A 19011-nucleotide genomic window follows, 5' to 3' on the forward strand; every position below is an offset into this window, starting at 1 on the left:
TGCAGCCCTGCAGGTGGGCTCTGAGCAGAGCAGAGGGGCAGAATCCCCTCCCAGGCCCTGCTGCCCACCATGGATGCAGCCCAGGACACGTTTGGCTCTCTGGGCTGTGGGAGCACACTGACAGCTCATGGCCAGCCTCTCATCCTCCAGCACCCCCAAGTCCTTCTCAGCAGGGCTGCTCTCAGTGAGTTCTTCTCCCGTGCTTGGGATCGCCCCAATTCAAATGCAGCATCTTCCACTTCGACTTGTTGGATTTAAGGTATTCTTTGCCCTCAGCTGGATGAGGTTTTGGAGAAATGCACAAGAAAGATGTACATGGACATCTCAGGACAAGGTCCTGCTGTGGCATTGATAGGGTTTTTTACTAAGGAAAATAACTGCTTTTAATTTCATAGTATTTTACATGTTAAAGCACTTGGCAAGTGTAGCTTTTTTATGTAACATGTAGGAGGAAGGAAATAGAAGTCTTGTAAGAAAAAGCAAATAAATCATGCGCTATTTGCTTATTCCACTGCCTTTTGCTAGAGCCAGAGTGTCAGTGTATTGCTGTGACTGTGTTCGCAGGGGTGTTAGGATGAGGGAAGAGACGAGAATGTTGACTCCATGTTTCAGAAGGCTTGATTTCTTATTTTATGATATATATTATACTAAAACTATACTAAAAGAATAGAAGAAAGGATTTCATCAGAAGGCTAGCTAAGAATAGAAAAAGGAATGAATCCTAACAAAAGCTTGTGTCTCGGACAGAGAGTCCAAGGCAGCTGACTGTGATTGGCCATTAATTAGAAACAAGCACATGAGACCAATCACAGATGCACCTGTTGCATTCCACAGCAGCAGATAACCATTGTCTACACTTTGTTCCTGAGGCCTCTCAGCTTCTCAGGAGAAAAAATCCTAAGGAAAGGATTTTTCGTAAAATGTGTCTGTGACAGAATTGGATCTCAGAAACAGATCCTTAGGGAACATACATCACTGACCCAAAACTCAGCTTTTAGTGTGAATATGTATCTTCCAAACACACACACCCATGTGGGATGTATTGCTGCAAGAGTGACAGATGTACTGAAGAAAAAAACATTCTTCCTATTTTTGCCAGCACTTTCTTTCTAAGGAAATTCTAGTAATGGAGCAATTGACCATGCAAAGACTGAACAGCAGATTTGGAAGCTAGTTTATCATGGTCTCTATTAAGGAATCTCTCTAGTTTTTAAGATAGCCATACCCTGGCTCTTCTCATAGTGTAGTACAAATATTTCCTTTGTATTTTTACTAAAAAGAGCCAGTGTCTTCCATCTTGAGAAGAAGGATTCAGAGCACCTTAGAAACAGAAAGACATTGGGATATCCCTCCTGGCAAGGTCCTCTACATGGTCAAGTGTATCTACTCCACCCTTAGCCTGTTTGTTTAAATTCTCAGGAAAACCTCTATGGAAAAGGTTCTGCAGTTTTGCTTAGTAACCTCTTAGTTCTGTGTAACTGCTGGGCAGCATTCTTCATTTGCAAGGGCAGTATCAGACATTACTATGGTACTGTTGAATCCCCTGCTTCTGAATATTTTCAAAGGATTGACAAACAAGTGTGGAGTATGCCCCATACCCACTTGATCCCTCAGTGCAAGTCATTGTGCTGTCTCCAACTACATTTCATCAGATCACAAGGTACCAAAGTGTTGTTCTTCTGTGCAGCTCCTTAATTTATAATATGTAGTGTATTCATTAAACACCTATGAAAAGCCCATTAAATTAAAATAAATGTTAGTCTGGTTTTGTTATTAGGCTACAGTGTTTGGTTTGGTATAAAATAAAATTAATTAATCAGCATAAAATCAGAATACAGAGTAACAACAGGAAAGAAAGAGAGAACTCTTTCCTCCTAACAAAACTATGTATTCACAAATAAATCTATGATCAGTAAGAAAAGCAGTGCAGTAGAAAAATATCTATTCTGCTGTTTGCATTTCGAGGCACACTGTAGGAATTACAAAACCACCCAATTAAGAACACTGATATGTTATAAAGATATGTATTAGTTCCTTGTTAATCACACTCTAGTATCTGCCAAAACATCTGCCACACTTCACTGAATTGCTACATTATGCTTTCTTTACTGTGCCATCTAAGTACATGAGATTTTAGAAGAAATCAAAACAAAGATATTATAAAAGTACTTTACAATGTACAACAAACCAGAAATTAGCATGAAAAATTAAATATTAAGGTATTTTAAACAGTTACAGGTAAGTAAAATATGACATATATGTAAAAACAACACTTAATAACTGTAAGACCATTTGTTTCCATACCTTAAAGTGTGTGACTTTGAAAGTTAATATTTAGAAGCTAACTCTGTTATTATCTTAAAGAATGATGGCATTAAATACTTTATGCAGAAGGTAATTCATATTAGATAAAGTTGATATCTATTATCTCCTTGAATCCCAGTCTTTCCCAAGTTCAGCTTGATAGCAAATAGATGGAGATTGCCTTCTTACCAACTGTATTGCTTTCTTCATCAGCACAAAAGCCCAATGAACACCACTGTGAGTAGAAATGAAGTATCATTATAATAAAATCCTATAAGTCCACCAAAGGAGCAGGAAAAAATAATTTCTTCTAATGATAATTATTTTAAAGACAAAATTTTCTATAGTATGCTTATCCAGCACGTATAAAATATCATCTGATGCAGAATGAGTAATATAATTCCTCAAAAGAGGAAGGAAGATCTCCAGGGCTCTCCTGACTGTTTCTGTATCCTTTTCCTACATGCCCAGTAAAGTATGAAGTGTATACATTTTCCTCTTTCAGCACAAGGAATCTATTATATATAGGTTATAATATTCTTTAATATAGCCATTGAATCTTCATCATGATACTAGTTTTTGTCTGTTGGGAGGATTTATAGATATTTTTTAAATGCGCACCTTCAATTAGATGAATCTTCCAATTTCATTAGTGTTTTGAAAACTATCCCTTTCAATTCCTTTGTGCATCTTGTGAACTCTAGCACAAGAACAGTAGCAATCAATGGCAGTAGCTTTTCATTTCCATTTGGAACCATGGAAGAAGAAAAGGGAAGCAACATTACTGTTTAAATGATTTCTTGACCACAATAAAGGTACTTTCTGCAAAGGCCTTTAAGCCAGCATTTGCCTAATGCCAGTTAATTGTTTCACCATGCAACCACTGCTAGGGAGAGAATTCACATTAGTGGTTTGTCAAACATGCTCCTGGGTTTCACACTAACCTTGGTAATGGGCTGTTGGGAATTTTGCAGTTTGTGTTTGCTTAGGTTCTCATCTACTTCTGGCGCAGATGAAACATAGCACTAAACAAAACCTCCTCCTGCCCTAAGTAGTCTACATCTGATCCTTTGTTGGTAAAAACAACGTTTTTGTTGCAAAAGCATTTTGGTAGCAAAAGCATTTTCCTTTTCACCAAATGTTCTTTGATCAAAGTGCAGCCTTCAGTTACAAATTACAGATTTCAGAAAAAAACAAGTAATTTCTGCTATGAGCAAGCAATGAGAGGTATAAGACTCCAAAAGATATATTTAGGGGGAAATTATATTCAGATGTGACTGTGCTTGTTATTAGGACAAATTTACTTCAAATAGACTAAATTAAATTAACAGTCTAATTTTATTAGACTAAATATTAAAAGCTGGCCTAAAGAAAAAAAAAAGTTGCATGTTAGAGTCTTGCAATGATAAGCATTTCATACAAAGCATTCTTTAGAATATTACCAAACTGATTTACTTACTGAAGTAAAACCCTTCAGTAATGCCAAATCATGCATGATGTTCATTAAAAATGAAGAAAATTCTGTGAAATCTGTGAGTAAAGACTGATTTTAAGACCATTAAAATATTAAGCATGGAGCGATGATATGGAAACACAAGCTTAAGATTTATGACTGGAATATCAGAATAGAAGTATTACAAACTGCTACACATTCCTGGTTGTGGTTCAGTGTGTTTTGCTGGTTTGATAATAACAATATGCATAAAATTAGGCCATGACAAGAAAGTAACAGCTGGCTCTTCGGTAAAAAGTAAATAGAGGAACTGTATTTCAAGAAGAACTTCTATTTCAAGCCGATTTTGACTGTATTCATTCTTTCTCTGAAAAAAAAAATAAAATTCCAAAACATGTAAGGCAATTGGCTTTGCTTGGTGTAGAGCTGAACCTGCCATAGAATTTGAGCAATATATTAAAATAATAATTTCATTGGACAGCTGCTTTTCAAATGCTGTTTCAAACTCTGGTTGAAACAGAAGCATGCAAGCTTACAGGAGGAGAAGCAGAATCATCAGGGCAGTGGACAAATATTATTTCATTACAAGTATACCCAAACATCTTCATTATTCTTATTTTGGAATAAGAGCAGAATACATCTATATTTTAGAGTTTTAACAAATATATGTGTAATTTACTTCTAATGCCTGAAAAGTGAAAATTACCTGTCCTTTACCTATATCCCAGGTATCACATGAAAAACTGAAAGAGGAATTTCGTGGTTTTATGTTCTTATCCAATTTACTCTTCTGCAAACAGCACTGATTCTAAATCTTAAAAAAATCACAGATATAATCTTTTAGTCATCACTGCCACCATCAGTTTTTGAGAAGTACTAGAATTAAAAAGAATATGTAAATCAGAAGTGCATACTGTCCTTGCTAAGAACAGAGATGCTATAAAAAACAAAGGTTTTCAAGAATGGAACAATGAAATGCCTGAAGAATGGAAGTGTTTCCACTAGGGAAGGAAAGGTTTGCATAAATAGGAATCACTTTCTTTCTCCTTTCCTTGAGGGAGTTGCTGTATTATTGCAGAAAGAAATCCCCAAACTAATACATTTGAACTAAGCAACACTGATGAAAAGGAAGAAAAGGAAAAGACATCATGGTTGGAAAGAAAATATTATCTGTCATCTTCCTTATTTTAATCAATTTCAACAGCAGATGGACAGATTAGTCATGTGAAGACTTTGCCTTTTACCTCTGCAGCATTTTATCTTATGTAAGGAAAAAAATATATAAAAAAGGAGCTGAAAAGAACTAAAAGTGTCAGGGACTTCATAAACATGTGGGACAATAATAACCTGGAATCACAAATTTTAAGATACTCTCTTGAGTTTTAGGGGTATTTCTCAGGCAAGGGGTTTCTGTGAGAGAAAGTAAGAGGGGTTGAATTGATCTCTCCTTTCCTACCTAACCTTTTATTAATGTTTTCCAGTGGTGAAAATGAGCTTTTCTGTAACACAGCCGTACCTGGATTCTGTTTGTGGGTGATTCAGAGTGCTAGAAGTGCCACCTATGGCCTTTTCACATTTTAGTGAAAAAGATTCAAATACCTTTGAGAAAAATCACTGCAGCAGCAGCAGCTACAGCAGAATGCAAAATCTAGGAAGGCCAAATGCCTTAGAATAAATACTGACAGATTCTATAAATATTTATGCATAAATTGTAAATACAGTCCTAAAAATGTAATGGTTTAATAATTTGTTTATATTTAATTAGTATAGCAATTACATGACTCATAGATGCCTCTTAGTTCCAGCCTCAGCTGTGACTTGTTTGTTCACTTCCACTGCTCCAAATGCAACATCTGTATCAAACACTGTAGTCACATTTCTAGGAAATACAAACAGCAGCACAACAGTTGGGAAAAAACTGTGATTTAACAGAAATGATTGGACACTGTGTTGAAATTTTTTACTTGTATGAGGCAAAGGATAAAAAAACTCCAAAAGATTCTGTGTGACTCAAAAGAAAATTAATTTCTGGAGAATGCTCAGCTTAGGAAAATTAATCAAAATGCATTCCCTTCCATGGTGTGAAATCCTCATCAAAACTAAGCTGTTCTAAACAATGTCTTCATTTAGAGATTGACCAAAACTATGTTTTAGCATATTCATTATTACATTATGAACAGTACAGGTTATGCATTATATCTCTCATTTTGTTGGGATGCTTCTCTACCCACTTTTGAGGCAGGTACAACTGAGAAACCTAGATATTTAGAACAAAGCCTCGTTAACTAATTTAATTACAGCTTGGCAGTTTGTCTTCTAGAAGAGGAAAAAAAGCACTTAAATATTTATTTAATAACAAGATAGTGAATATTACTTGTTTTGTAACGACAAGAGAATGACAGCAGTAGATTTAACAGAGGTAGTTCCTAAGGCCTGTTCCCAAAGAGGTTATAGAAAGTCTACAAGGTGCAGTTTCCATTTACATTTTATGTTCTTTAAAATATCACTCACTCTCCCCAATGAGTTTTTAGATAAGAAGATAAACCAGAAAGGCTCCAAGCACAACAGAAATTTTCAGCTAAGAACAGAGAACCAAGCTGCTTGCAGAATGAATGGTAAAGCCAAAGAGATGAGACAGAAGTGTTTTCTAGTATAAAACTTCCATTTAAAATACACAACAGAACGTCCAAAGCAGAAGCATGGCTACTAAGTGAAATTAATTTACCTTTATCTGTACAGCTATGTATGTTTTTAATATTGAATGGTATGTCAATACCCATATCCATGGGCATGGAAATGGGTATGGAAAATCCACTAAATAAAGAGAAAAGAAAAAGACCCACTCCAGGAGAGTTGATGTTTAATCTGCATGCCATGACATATCCATGAGAAGGAGCTATGTTTTCTGTCCTTTTAAACTCCTTAAACAAAAGTGGGGAATACCAAACTTGTTAAGACAAATTTTTGTTCCTAGGCTACCCAAAGAATAACCACATTGATTCATTATGGATATTCATAGCTTAAAAGGTTAGAAAATTTCAAGAGGTGATTTGGCATGATCTCCTCTTTAACACATTACATTTATTTTCTAAAGCAAAGCTTTATAACAGCCAGCCGGACTGGATTTCAAAGAAGGCGAGTTCATAATTTTCCCTGGCTAACTGTTCCAAACATCACTGGTAAAACTGCATGTCTTTTTTTCTTTTTTTTTTTTTTATTTTTTAGCTTTCATTTGCAGATCTTGCTTCTTAGTTTTACTTTTGCAATAGCATTACAAAAAGCAATTTCCTAGGTTAAATAATGCACTCAAGATACAAAAAGACCTAAGATACCACATGATGTGTTAGAATCGCCTCCCATTTTGCAGACAGAGGTGCAGGCCAAAGGAGAAACAGCAGCACAGACACAGCAGATAACTCAAAAGAATTGTGCCAACACAAATGAACTTTCCAAGTCCTACAGGAGCAAATGCATCCTTGGAGATAGTTACAAGGCCTTCTACCAATCACAGCAAGCCTAAGTTCATGGTTAAGTTGCTTTATGACAAGAATTATTACAAACAATTATCCTCAGACAAAAGAGGAGAAATTGAAAGCAAAACAATCATAAGCTTATTTAAGCCTCTTGTAACTACATTCCTCCAGGCATGGAACTTTTGCTTCTTAACAAGAGGTTATTTTAAGACTGTGTTTTAACAAACCTGCGTGTTTTCATTCAATGCTTTGTCCTGTTGCCATAGTGATACAGAAGCTGGCACATGAAAGGAGCTACAGCCATTCTGAAAACTCAGTGCAGTGACATAGGTGATTAGATCACAACTGCAGAACATGAAGATTAACTTCCAACACTTATTACAAAAATATCATAAGAAAACCCCAAAACAAAAGCCAGAAACAAGATTTAATGATCTCATTAAAGTCCATGTTTTCTAAAACAATAATCTAATTAGTGTTTAGGGGCACTGAAACTAAAAGCTAAACCAGAAACTACTATTTGTTTTGATGAAGCATTGAATTGATAATGAATTGACAATAATAATACGAAATATCAAACTTTTCATAATTCCTTCATTTCTGGCAAAACCCGATGAATAGTATCAAATGTGTGGTCTAAATAAGTCCTCTTCCCAATAAAGATATGACTCAGCAAGGAATCTGTAACTGGACAATTGTAAATTTTCTGGCAGGCACTAAGCCATGATATTGAACATACTGGTGAATCTTGGTCCATTTGCTAAGCTCCATCACCCTGACTAATAGCTTTTTGATATTACCTATTCTTTTGATTCACCACTCTTTAACCTATGAAAGATTTTTCCAAAATAAATAATTTAATCTCTATAGACAGAAAACTTAGCCAATATTCTCTTAAATGACATGACTACATTGAAATTCTGCTAAGTGGCAACAACAAAAGACGTGAGAGAAATTAAGATTAGCATTGTACATCTTCATTACTAATTAAGTGTTTTCAGATCTTGAGATTGAAGGAACTACATCAAAGGCAAAGTACAATAATACTTTATCTCTCCAGTGATGAGTTTTCCATTGATAAAAGTGTCAAATCCATAAACAGCAGCTTTATCCTCCAAAGGAGAGATATATTTAGCTTCAATAGATTTACAGTTTTAATTGGTGTAAGGCTGTAACATCACTACCTGAAATTAGTATTTTTTGTGCAATATTTAAGTTGTGATTAAAACATGAACACTTTCAGTGTGATGCTGCTTTTCACTACCAAATATCAATCAGCATGCCACAATTAGAACTTCTATTTATACTTTAGAAGTGAAGGTAAAATATTCATCAGTGCTTGTAAAATAGACATCTCCAGAAATATATAAGGAGCTGTAGAATTTTAATCTCTAAATCATTAATCAAATCTCTTCCAGAAGAAGAGGAAAACATGGCCTTCTAAAGGTCATTTGATACACTGGCAGATCTCAAGGTGTCAAGCTATTGCCCATAAAAGGAGTCACTACTGCAGTATGTCTATAATGGTACAAAAATCATTATGTGCTTTTATGAGGCTGCTTTGGCACTGAAACCCCCCTGAATAGAGATCCTTGTGCAGAGACACATGTGACAGATTTGGTGAAGCCACAGCTCCAGCCTGCTGAGACTGCTTGGGGCAGGATGTAGTTGAAAGGGGAGGAGATTGTGGAATGATGTTGCAGGATTGGAAAAGATTTGTGACTTGACAGAATGTGTTCTTAGGGAATATGTACTAAAAACCAAGTTAGCCTGCTTGGCTAACTTTTATTAGCCTATTTTCAGGTTAGAATAGCAACTTATTCTGGGGTTATTGATATTTTACTTGTAACAGCTAACTTAGGTTGTCTAACCAAAGCCAAAACCAAACCACAAATACATTTCCAGAAACCTTTTATCATCCTAGGTATTCCTCATGGTTTACAGTTCAGCCAAGGAGGTCTTTTAAAGAGGACAGAATGTGTGTATGCTACTGCAGAAAGCTTCTTGACAACAGTCACTTGATTACACACAGGCAGAAGACAGACTTAAAAATAGAGCCAAGCCTTTCACTGACCAAAGAATTTTATGTATTTTTTTGACTATACATCTCTAAGAATAAAAACTATTTCTACTCAGTTTCAGGACTTGTCTTCATTTAGAGATTGAATTGCATCCCTGTTATGAATAAGAAGCTTGACTAGGCCAATATTCAAGCAGCAATCAATTTATTATTTAATATGGTAAAATATGAGCAATACAGCGCTGGGTACAGTGGGGGAAGTTTTCCCTCCAACTGCACACCGATAATTGATGGTTACAGGTATTTATAGGGGTACTCATCAGTTTTTTCAACAGTTTCTATTTCCAAATTATTACATCACAATTCTATACACTATTGTGATCTTAGTTGCTCAGGATGTATCTCAAAAGGAGGATCCCAGATGGTGGCGGTCCAGTTTCCAAAAGAAGAAAGACGAATCCCATCTGGTGGAGTCCAGCTCCCCAGATGTGGGTCCACCTTTTAATTGCAGAGGCTATAAATCTAACAACAGTGATGTCCAGCTTCCCTTGGTCAAAACCATAAATCCTTGAGGTGATGGTCATCTTCCTTTTTCAAACTGTTTTTCTCTGCTTCCATAAGGCGTGAGATAAGCATATTTCCTATATATATATTCTAAAGCTATAGTTTCAAGGATACAAGTAATATTCTAAAATTATACTTCAAAAGGTTATTATTGCAGAGCTCTTTATGGATTAAATGCAAGCAAAAAGCAACATCCTTAACACCTTAATTCCAATGCTCCTAAATCAACCAGGGTTAATTGCAAACAAAAGATATGTTCAAAGGCCTTTTTCCATGCTTTATTTTCCTCAGTTATTATTAGAATTCACAGCTCTCCCACTGTTGGGGTCCACACATTTCGCATTCATAAATACACACATCGCCTGTTTGTACCTGACATGAAACACAGCTTTGTATTTCACATCCCCCTTTTTAAAAAATTTTTATTTAACTGAATACTAAATAGCATTTTTACTAAAAAATAGCTTAGCAAATAGATTATTTTTATTATTTTTTCAGGGCTGAGTTGTGGAAAAGGACAATAAGTAGCATACTCTACCTGGGCTACAAAGCCTATTATCCTTGCCATAAAATAAACATTTCCCACTTTCCAGAGGGAATGCATTTCCCAGTCTGTCCTGAAGACCAGTTTTTACAGGATTTGAAAGATTTGCATTTGGTAATGCGTAGGCTAAATAAAAAGTTATGAAAGATTAAAAAGCTATTTTTTGAAATATACACTCGGGAAGAATTATTGAAATGAATCCTATATCAATAGCCCACATTTATTTATGAGGTTCAGAACACAAAGATAACACTTCATTTCTGTGTTGTGCACTGCTGAGCTGTAGGCTATCTGTGGGATCATGAGTTCAGAATAGCTCTCTAAGCTTTACAAGGTCTTTCTTCAGAATCTCATATTTGAATTATTTAAAGACCATTTGATGATTTATGTACAAGTACTTCCTTTGCTTCTCTTGAAACATACTGTGGCAGGATTGCAACTGCTGTTGGTAATTATGCCTGTAGGAAATCTGTTAATCAGATGCTACACAGATGTCACATGGTAACCACTAATTTGGTAACATCTGCAAACAAATGACAAATTACTTTTTATTATGTTAGCTTCAAACAAGTGCTCAAAAAAGAGTTCTGATAAGCATTTATGAAACTCAAGGGGCAAGTCAATATACAAACAGAAAAATAAATTCTTACTTGCATACTGTAAATGACATTGTAAATGTAAAATGACAATGACTCTGTGTCATTGCTCTCTTGTACCACTTCCATTCCAATTGTAGCCTGGAATGGTTTTATTTGATTGTCAGCAAGGCAAGACTTCCGGATATCCTTTGCCAAAAATAAATCCTCTGGCAGGATCTATGGAGTTTATATTGTAATTGCATTAAAAGAGGGAAATTTCTGTTTGCTCTGTACTTACAAAAATGATGTAGCTGTTAGAGTTCTGACTGTGACCTCTCCAGAGGGCCTGATGGCTTGGGCTGAGTGCCAGCCTTGTCAGCACAGCTGTGAGAAGACTGAAAATTCCTATCTCTCCTTTGCTCATGTGCCTTTGAGCCTGGGCTCTTACCCACAGTCTCTCAGCTGAACTATGTTGCCAATATGTGTGCATCCAGCCTTGCACCTCCCTGGTTCTGTCCCAGATCCTCATGGACTCAGGTTCCTGCTTTGATCTGGACCTGCAGACGAGCCACCACGAGGAGGCCAAAGAGACTGACGGTGGCTGCTCTCACCAGCAGTGACAGCCACCTGCTCTGACCTTCCTGTCTGGGTCCTGCCTGCCCAGAGCAGCTGCCAGGCCTCCCCAGCAGGCTGAGCACTTCCTCACTAGTTTCTAAAAAGATGAGGCAATGGACTGACTTGCAGCACAGTAACTGCTCAGTAACTGACCTTCTGACTGACTGAACTCCTACCCAGCTTAAAAATTAAGGAACTGACACAGGAGCTTAGGGGGAGTTCCTTGGAGACTGCCCTAGGCAGACCAGCTGTGCTTCAGCCAGGTGTTACCTGTCTAGATATGCTGGCTGACTTCTTGCTCTGTCAATCCAGGCAGTCCAAGGAACTCCCCTGAGCAGTTTATGCTGTAGGCAAAGGAGGAGACCAAGATGTACATGGATTGGTAATATAAATAATCTCTGGAAACTGTTCTAGCATATGCAGGAAAGGAAAGGGTACACAGAACAGTCTATGCATGTAGTTACAACAGCTCAGATATATTTTTGCATATGGGTGAAGATTAATAAAGAGAAATTTATTATATATATGGTGGAGTATTTAGGGTCAGCTGAGGATGATTATAACAGTTCCCTGATTCTCCTTTGATCCAGCTGAAGATGCCCTCACAATGATTTACAGCATCACCATTTAGAGAGCAACTGGTCTTCCTGATGGAAGAACCAAATTCCCCCACAAGTGTTACTCAAATAATAAGATTCCAATAAATTAATTTGTTTTAAACTTACAGCCTGTGAATTTGCCAGTTATGCAAAGTATCCTGTCAATTTATCTAGTAAGTATGTTCAGAAATGGTGTGTAGCACAGGGTTCACAAGCAATATAGAAAAGTTATCCACCACAGGTCCTCTTTTCTAGACAACAACTGTTTGGAAACTATGTACTCTATTTCAGTTTGGTGACATCTAACTTGATAGAACTCCATCAGCATTTTTATAGTGCCTCATCACCATGTCCCTCATCCAGGTGCATTTTTAACTTGGAGTAAAATACTTTCTGCTTTGCTCACCTTTAAACTGAAAGCTATTGCAAAATTGCAGAAAGAGCATAAAGCAACAAATACTGAAAATGGATCATTTCATTCCACACTGAAATAAAATTTTAACTTTTGTTAGTGCAATATCCATGTAATATATTATTGCAACTAGAATAGGAAAACAGTATTTAACAGTTGGATATTATTCTGCCCTCATCCTGGGCTACTTGCAAAGTACCTCAAACAGAGTTAAGAGACAGTAAAATAACCTCCCTAAAATAAAATGGAATATAAATCAGATTGAAAGAGAACAACATTGTGTTGATTCACATTGCCAGCTTTAATGTATTGATGAAATAACATAAAGAAGATAATAAATTTCTTATTAAATGTTTCAGTGCACCACATGATCCTAAAACATACAGTAGAAGTCTTATTTATAAAGTGAAACCTACAGATGAAATGATAGTAATGAATGTTCTATTATTTTGTCCTCTCAAGGCAAGACGAAAAAGGCAAAATGCTCTTTAATTTACATGAACTACAGGCAATTGCTAGTAAAATGTTGACATAAGAGGCTGCATAGCAATGTCTTACTGCAGTTCAATATTGATCCAAGAACTAGTCTCTGTCTCTCAAATGCCTTTGGGACAAAATGAAAGGTTAATCTAACTGATCAGCATCCCACTTCTTGATTATTGTGTGATTTTTTAACTGAGTTTTTTTTCCTTCAATTTAAATGCTATTTCTCTCATAAATTAATCAAAGTGGGAAGAGTTAGTGAAAGCTGTTTTGTTGTATTCTTACAGATAGATGCATTGAGATTCAGAATCTTTTATGTCTCTGTGGTTCAGTTCTTGTAAAAGTTATCAATGATTGAACATTATTTACCAAATACTTATCAAATTTCACCTACCTAAATATGTCAGGAATCTTAATATCAAAACAATTGCATGTCGTAAAAAGCATTTACCACAAACAGCATTTCCTCATGCCTTTGCTGGTTTATGCAAGGTAGTCATTATGGTTTCTAAGTACATTTATACAATATTGCTAATGTACTCCATACTCAATAGAACCCAGATAAATATGCATTATTTCTGCATCTAAAAGTGAAAGGAATACTCTTCTGCCATATAGAAATTGAGGAAGAGCATCAAAAGTGAGTTTCATGGAATAAGATTTAAGCAAAGTCATTCCAGAATTGGGAAACATTCTACTGGCAAAGCTCTTCAAATTTAACATAATTTTGCCTTCAGTTTTAACAAAATTCTTGCCTTAAACGGTGATTTTCTTTTTGTTCTGAAGCCATAGTTGTTTGTTAGGTCATTGGAACTCAAATTACATGAATGAAGATTATCCTCTTCAACATTTAGACAGCAAAGTAAAAGAATTGAGGTATGTGGGAAAGGGAGATTAAATGAGCCATAGGCTTAACAAAGGGGTGGATAGGCAGTTACTCTTAATAACAGCTGTAATATCCACAGGCCTTCAGCAGTAGCTGTGCATTAATTACATGTCACCTGATAATGCAACAAGGACTATAATTACAACTATTTTTCCATTACAAGAGAATGGCTGACTGAAGGATGGTTGAAACCTGCTGCATGCTCTGCCTTCTGTGACTATCTTCTTACATGATCTTCTTACTTGATTTATCTCATGAAAGGGATCCTAAGAATTGTGTAAATTGCTATAAAATAGAAAAATCATCTGCCCTAGGGAAGTACTGCATGGTTTTAGTGTTCTGACTCTAAAGCAAAATTTGAGATAAAAGTCTCTGAAACAAGGATTGGAGCAGACTGCATGGGAAGTGCTTGAGTCACCATCCCTGCAAGTATTTAGAAGATGTGCAGATGTGACACTTAGGGATATGGTTTAGCAGTAGACTTGGCAGAGTTAAGATTCTGAATCTCAATGCATCTATCTGTAAGAATACAATAAAACAGCTTTCACTAACTCTTCCCACTTATGATAAATTTACGAGAGAAATAGCATTTAAATTGAAGGAAAAAAAACTCAGTTAAAAAAATCACACAGTAATCAATCCTAAACAATCCTATGAATCCATGGATTTGCTGAAGTACAGAAGTATCAAAAGTGTAGTTACCAATCCCAGTCTGAAACACAAGATACATGTTTGCTGGGAAAAAATTACTTCTAACAGTCTTTACATATTGACCCTCACAGAGTAACAAGAATTAACTAACATCATTTAGGCTTATGTTGTTTACTGATTCAATAACTAAATTATCCAGGCCTTTCATAGAATTACCTGGTACATGGACATAAGAGTCTGCAGACTCCAAATTCTTACATTAACAATAACACAACTAAAACCCAATTCAGTAATGTGTTTTTTATTCAGAGTTTCCCCTCTCCAACAATGAGAGAAGAACAACAGCATGGCAATTTTAGCCAGGGGAAAAAACCTTCCCTGGTTCTTTTGTGGAGAAAGAATATTGCTCTTCATTTCTTTATATAACATTTCACTACTACAGCATCACATGCATTAAAAATGTAAATGGAATATTTTAATTTAAATATTGAATCAAGATACAATCTCTACAGTTCTTGTTTCTCTGCGTGAAGGCAAAACTCTACAACACTTGCACCACTTGGTATTTTCCTTCTGAAATCTCAGAAATAAGTATGGCACTTACTTTGTTATTCAGCACAAAATTAACTACTCTACCATTTTCCTTTATGGATGCTTTCAACTTCCTCTTCTCCTGAATAGGCAAGAATTTTAGTTTAATAAAGATCACACAGTTTGCAAAGATTGCCATTGCTGTTCTGTTAAAAGAAAAAAGATTTTTTTTTTTTGTCTGAGAAAACTTTGTTTCCCAATTCCACCTAAGTAGTCTAGTAGTCTCTCATATTCTTGCAATTCCAGGGAGTTCCAAAACAAATCCCATTTTATCAGCATGCTATTCAAAGCTGCTTGGAACATATCTTAATCAGTTTTATTAATTTTGTTTAATTATGTGGAAAATTTAGCATGACCTACATTTTCAGTAAAATCATGGCTTGAACTAAGTGCAAACTCTTTTCTTAATCTCTTGCTGCTAATACATGCTGTTAGTAATGTGGAATTACCTTAAATTGGACTGCAATAACCTCGCCTTCAGTTCTCCTTTCACACAGAACCATTATAAAATAACTCTTTTTCAAGAATGTAAATTGCATTTCATGTTTCCACTAACTGATTTATAATCTGAAAATATTGAAAAAAACCCAAACCCCAAAACAAAAACCCCACAGCACAACATCTAAAACAAAACTTTGGAAAACTGATCCAGACTAAACCAAATATAGAAAACACACAACACATGCCTCAACTACAACAAAACCCCCAGACCCAAGAGGACAGTATTAATCCAGATATGTTTTCTGATAGAATTCACTTCTGGCTGTGGAAGTGAGGCTGAGGCAGGGGAGAGATGGAAGTAGGAGTGCTGCTCTTCTCAGCAGTGTCAATCTAAATCATCTGTAAAAGACTTGAGTGAAATCGGCTGCATGTCATTTGTGACAAACTATGCTAAGATATGGGAGACTGGGAAAGTTTCATTTAAACAGGAGTGGAATTATGACAACAAAATGTCAGTATTTGGCTTAAGTGATTAAAATATATCATCAATGTCTATTTGTTTTCCTGGACTCTTATGAGTGTAAGGTTACTTTAAAAGCTGATTTTAAAAGAATGATAAACACAGTGTAAATGAGCACACTGCACAGAGCACTGACCTCTTTATATAGCATATGAGCTCCTCAGCATGTCATGGGGCTTTCTAGGGTTTCAGAGCCCAGCAGTGGTAAATAAGTCTTAAGCGCAAGCTAGCTGGTCTCATGACTGGGTGGGTTCAGACAGAACAAAGCCAAAAACAATGCCCCCATTAAGCTTATTTGAAGCACAGGGCACAGTTTAATTTTCTCTGAAAGGCATTCAGAGAGTATGCTTCAAAACTACCCTGAGAACTTAATCAACCTTAGGCAGCTCTTGGTTTGGCTGAAAACTGCATTACTGCTCCAAGCCAAGCTAATGCAGACACCCTGCTAATGCTACAGTAACTAGTGTGAAGGGAATACATACTTGTAAAATAAAAGAGTCAAGTCATAAAATTTTTAACCAAGGAATGTTTGGACCCCAGTGCACCATGTCCATATCTCATCCAGAGGGTTTGTATCAGTATCACTGGGAAAGACTTTTACTCTATTTATATTTCTGAAAAGGCTACTTGATGATGCAAATTTTCCACACTGACCTAAGGCCAAGTAATTTTATTTGTGAGATAACTGGACAGAGCTGACACTCTAGAATACTTGGCCCCTCTAAATTCATCCTGCACTTGCAGGAAGAGGCAGAAGAAATCAGAAACTTCTTGTTCAAAGGTAATGTGGGAGGAACGCAATTCTTGTGCTTTGCAAAAACATCTGATGTTAAACTTCCCTCTCTCTTGGAGAGGCCCTTTGGAACAAAAATGCCTTTTCTCTATCTTAATGAGAGCTCCACATAGACTGCAAATTCTGATTAAGCTTCTATCCTTCTATAAAGAAACCTACACTAAGGACTGAAAAAAAAGGAAAAAAAGGGAAAGCAGATGCTAGTTGAAGTACTTGTGTTCATTTCCCAATTCACATTTTTCTGCCCTGTGTATGTACAAATGGGGAAACATTTATTAGAAAATTTTCTTTAGACTAAACCCAAATAACTTAATTACCCAGTAGGTCATTCTGGCTCTAAAATTATTGGTCAAATTGTGCCAAATCCTTTAAAAGGTCAATAAAACCTTTGCACCAACCCTGCAGAAAAATGCTGCTTTAGTGCAGAGAAAGAATAAATCAAGAGACAGTGACAATGCAGAGGAAATGTTTAAATGGCACTGACATCAGCACTTGACAATCTGATATAAGATTATGGTTTGATTAATTTATCAAGGACCAAGTTGAGAGGAGATGATTAGGATAAGGTTTCAGATAAAAAAAAACTCCAACCAAACACATTTCCCTGAGATAATTTTAGGCTGAGACTGAGAGCATGTTACCTACACTACATTTAAGGAATACGTTTATTTTCTTACTCTCTGGCCTATTTGATTTTCAAAGTATGCATTTCTTCTGCAGCGCAGGAAAAAGGAAATCAGATGGCTACTGTGGAATAACATAAATTATTAGTTAAAAAATAAGTAGTTAGTCAAGGAGACAGAGCATCATAATCCATTTGAATTTGGGTTTTTTAGTAAAACCTGGAAAATCAACACTATGAGATGCAATTTTACACATGTCTGTATACACTATACACCTGATGGAACTGGCAACTCTATAATGGCTTTAGATAATGGTAGTAGGTACATTTAGGTCAGGTAGATAACAGATCAAAGGCACATGAGGTCAATATATACCTAAATATTGTGGTTCTTGTTTTTTGTTGGTTGTTTTTGCATTAGCAGTGATTTTGGCCTAAAAGTACTCTCTGCTCACACACACACCCACCCCCACAAAATGGGACAAGGCAGTCATCAATCACAGCCAGCTGGGGTTCATGAGGAGAAAGTCCTGCTTGGCAAACTTATTTTCTTTTTATGACAAGGTAACCCACCTAGTTGATCAAGGCAAGCCAGCTGATGTAATTTTTCTGGATTTCAGTAAAGCTTTCAAAACTATCTCTCACAGTGTTTATCTCTCACAGTGTTCTCTGGCTGAGGGCAGGGGGACTGTGCTGCTCTGCTTTGAGCTGGTGTGACCTCACCTTGAGTCCCACGTGCAGTTCTGGGTGCCACCATACAGGAAAGACAATAAACTATTAGAGAGCATCCAAGGAGGGCCATAGGGATGGTGAAGAGCCTTGAGGGGAAGCCTTATGAGGAGCAGCTGAGGTCACTTGGTTTGTTCAGCCAGGAGAGGAGGAGACTGAGGGGAGACCCCATTGCAGTCTGCAGCTTCCTTGTATGAGAAATAGCTACTCACTTTTCATAGTTTAGGAAAGTTTATTAAACCTTATCAAAAATACAACAGAAGACTGAATAGCGAAAAAAAGGTCACGTGAGCAAAAGATTTCCCTCGCCACGTGCTCAGCCCCCTCACAATGGAGGTTTTCCCTTTTTAACCCTGTAACCCCTCCCAGAGTTCTGTCCATCAACCCCTTCTTCGCTGTCCAGAGGTGGAGATCTTGTCCTCAAATCCTGATTGGAGGTCAGAAGTCACCATAGTGACAAGCTGGCCCTCCCAGATGTCCCAACTCCAGCTGTCCCTTGATAACCACGTGAGGGAGTAAAACATGACTAAAAATCTATAAAACTTTTTATAACCTATATACATTATATTTGTCCATTAATTGAGAGTTAATCATTACTCATCTATCACACTTGTGAGGGGAAAAGGAGGGGCAAGCACTGATCTCTTCACTTTCATGCCCAGTGACAGGACCTGAGGGAATGGCCTGAAGCTGTGTCAGGGGAGGTTCAGGCTGGACATTAGAAAAAGGTTCC

The sequence above is a fragment of the Molothrus ater genome, chromosome 2 (assembly GCF_012460135.2).
Source record: "Molothrus ater isolate BHLD 08-10-18 breed brown headed cowbird chromosome 2, BPBGC_Mater_1.1, whole genome shotgun sequence".
In the NCBI taxonomy this organism is placed as follows: domain Eukaryota; kingdom Metazoa; phylum Chordata; class Aves; order Passeriformes; family Icteridae; genus Molothrus; species Molothrus ater.